Below are 3734 nucleotides of genomic sequence, written 5' to 3'. Positions count from 1 at the left end.
CATATGGATTAAGTCATGGAAGAACTGGTTCGCCAAAGGAAAGTCAAGGTGCTCTAACCCAGAAGAAGAGTAAATGTATGACAGGTGACAAAAATGGTAGATGCTTCATATAAAACTGAAGTACCGTGTGGCTTCTGTGTGTGAGAGTTGGATCCTAAACAAATGCTCTCTGTTGGGAAAGCAAGGGAAGGCTGAGGGCTCTGGCAAAGGCAAGTATTCTAGGCACTGTGGCAAAGTGTCGTTGTTCCGTGACTTCCTCAAGAAAAACATACTAACACAGCTTCGTATCTGTTGCCTCTCTACTTCAGAGATTTAACTATGAATATAATTGTCAGAGAAATCTGCTGTCAGTCCAGCATTGTGTGACCGAAGGGATGACTGCACTTTTCACCAGGCCAGCATTAAGCTCTTCTAAATTTATTCATTAATGCATTTATTTTTGTATTAATAGCAAGATCCAGGAGTGTCTTGGATTACATGTTCATTTTTGTCAAATAAATTTTAGAAGGAAAAACTTGTTTATATTATTTGAATTTGATATGTAGGAGACTGGCCCTATGCTTTCAACATCCCTTCCTCGAACCGGGAAAACTTAACCTGGTGTGTGGATTTTTTTCTGAGAGTCCATTTGTATCTCAGACGGGTCAATGACTCAAAGTGTGAAGAACCACTGGCCTAACCCCATGAACTGCAGGGCACCATTTTGCTCATTTCACTGGGAAGGCCATAGGGCAAGATAGAGGCATGCAGGGGCTGTGGAGACAGACTCGGAGTTAACCCAACTCTACTCTGACATTAGGCAAGTTACATAATCTCTCAGCCTCATTTCTCTCATCTGTAACGTAGGGATAAACTAACTGCTACCTCAAAGGATTGTGGTAACAGTTAAACAAGAAAATTCATGTCAAGGATATAAATCAGTAATATATGTAGTATGTAGTAAGTGTCAAATATTTATTAATATTGTACTGCACAGATCTTCTTCAACTTAGGATGGCATTACATCACTATAAACCCTACTGAACATCACAGGTTAGCCTTGCCTACCTTAAATTGTGCTCAGAACAGTTACATTAGCCTAAACTTGGGCAAAATAATCAAACTCAAGCCTAATTTACTTTTTTAAAGTTTTAAAACTCCAGTTAGTTAAAATACAGTGTAATATTAGTTTCAGGTATACAATGTAGTGATTCAACACTTCCATACAATATCCAGTGCTCATCACAACAAGTGCACTCCTTAATTCCCATCACCTGTATCACCCATCGCCACCCACCTCCCCTCTGGTAATTATCAGTTCTCTATAGTTAAGAGTCTGTTTCTTGGTTTTCCTCTCTCTCTCTTTTTCCCTTTGCTCATTTGTTTTGTTTCTTAAATTCAACATATGAGTGAGATCATATAGTATTTGTCATCCTCTGACTGGCTTATTTCACTTAGCATAATACACTCTAGATCCATCCACGTCATTGAAAATGGCAAGATTTTGTTCTTTTTGATGGCTGAGTCATATTTCATTGTATACATATACCACCTCTTCTTTATCCATTCATCAGTCAATGGACATTTGGGCTGTTTCCATAATTTGGCTCTTGTAGATAATGCTGCAATAAACATTGGGGTGCATGTGTCCCTTTGAATTAGTATTTTTGTTTTTGTGGGATTTTTTTTTAATTTATTTGAGAGTGAGAGGGAGAGAAAGATCATAAGCAGGGGGAGAGGGGTAGAGGGAGAAGCAGACTTCCCACTGAGTAGGGAGCCAGACACGGGACTCAATCCCAGGACCTCGGGATCATGACCTGAGCCAAAGACAGACGATCAACCGACTGAGCCACCCAGGCGCCCCTGAATTCGCATTTTGGTATTTTGGGGGTAAATATCTAGTAGTGCAACTTCTAGATCATAGGGTAGTTCTATTTTTAACTATTTGAGGAAACTCCATACTGTCTTCTACAGTGGCCACACCAGTTTTCATTCCCACCAACAGCGCATGAGTTTTCCCCTTTCTCCACATCCTCACCAACATCTGTTGTTTCTTGTGTTGTTGATTTTTGCCATTCTGACAGGTGTGAGGTGATATCTCATTGTGGTTTTGATTTGCATTTCCCTGATGTTAAGTGATGTTGAGCATTTTTTCATGTGTCTATTGGCATCTGGATGTCTTCTTTGGAAAAAATTTCTATTCCATGTCTTCTGCCCATTTTTAATTGGATTATTTCATTTTGGGTGTGTTGAGTTGTATTAGTTCTTTATATATTTTGGATACTAACCCTGTGTTGGATATGTCATTTGCAAATATCTTCTCCCATTCTATAGGTCGCCTTTTAGTTTAACACAAGCCTAATTTATAATAAAGTGTTGAATATGTCATATAATTTATTGAATACTGAAGGTGAAAAACAGAAGGACTGTATGGGTACAGAATAGTTTTAAATGTATCAGTTGTTGACCCTTGTGATTGCATGGTTTACTGGGAGCTGCAGCTGCCCAGCATCCAGAGAGGATCATCCTACATATCAGTAACCCAGGAAAAGACCCAAATCCAAAATTCCAAGTACAGTTTCCAATGAATGTGTGTCACTTTCACACTATCATAAAAGTGAAAAATTGTAAGTTGGGGTCAGTCTGTATATACTTGGCTTCTGTGTTTCTCTTTCCTTAGTTTTCAAACTTTAGCTGTTACAATATAACTAAACCACAGTTCACCCAACTGGCAATGTGTCAATCACTCACCATATGATTGTACATAATGAGGATTTATGCACCTGGACTTTGGGATTAAAAATTAACAAATAAAATATATTTTATTTAATATAGTGTATACATCCCTGTGTGTGGAAGCTGTAATTAGATAACTTTACTAATAACTCATTTAATCCTCATAATAATTTTATGAGGTAGGTTCTATTATTACACTAACTTTATAGATGAGGAAAGGGAGGCACAGAAAAGTTAAGTAACTTGCCTAAGTTTGCACAGGTAGTAAACATTAGATTGAGGATTTGAACCCCAAGAGTCTGATTCTAGAGTCCAGGTCCTTAACCACTTTGCCATTTGATTTTTTTTTAAGTAAAGTCTACACCCAACATGGGGCTCAAACTCAGGACCCCAAAATCAAGTCTTCTGCTCTACCAACTGAGCCTACCAGGTGCCCCTGCCATTTAATTTCCATCTTTGCTGTTCCATTGATAGAGAAGGAAATGTTAAAAGAGAAAAATAATTATCAATTTCTCACATTTATTAAGCACCTACTGTGCTGGGACTTTCACACCTACTTACTTCAATACTTTAATCACCATGAGTACTATTTAAGAACAATCATAAAAAGATTTTTATAGAGCACTTAAATACCAGAAATTACTTCATTTAATCCTCTAACAGCCCTACAAAATAGATGCTATTATTATTGCCATTTTACAGATGAAGAAAGTGAAGTTTTAAAAGCTTAAGTAAGAGGGGCGCCTGGGTGGCTCAGATGGTTAAGCGTCTGCCTTCGGCTCAGGTCATGATCCCAGGGTCCTGGGATCGAGTCCCGCATCGGGCTCCCTGCTCAGCGGGGAGCCTGCTTCTCCCTCTGCTTCTCATTCTCTCTCTCTCTCTCTCTCTCTCATGAATAAATAAGTAAAATCTTTAAAAAAAAAAAAGCTTAAGTAACAGGTGCCTGGGTGGCTCAGTCGTTAAGCGTCTGCCTTCGGCTCAGGTTCCTGGGATGGAGCCCTGCATCGAGCCCGCATTGG

Source organism: Eumetopias jubatus, unplaced genomic scaffold (genome assembly GCF_037043125.1).
Source record: "Eumetopias jubatus isolate StellerSeaLion01/CBP00866 unplaced genomic scaffold, mEumJub1_p1.0 scaffold_14, whole genome shotgun sequence".
Taxonomy (NCBI): domain Eukaryota; kingdom Metazoa; phylum Chordata; class Mammalia; order Carnivora; family Otariidae; genus Eumetopias; species Eumetopias jubatus.
This window is presented reverse-complemented; position numbering follows the sequence as displayed.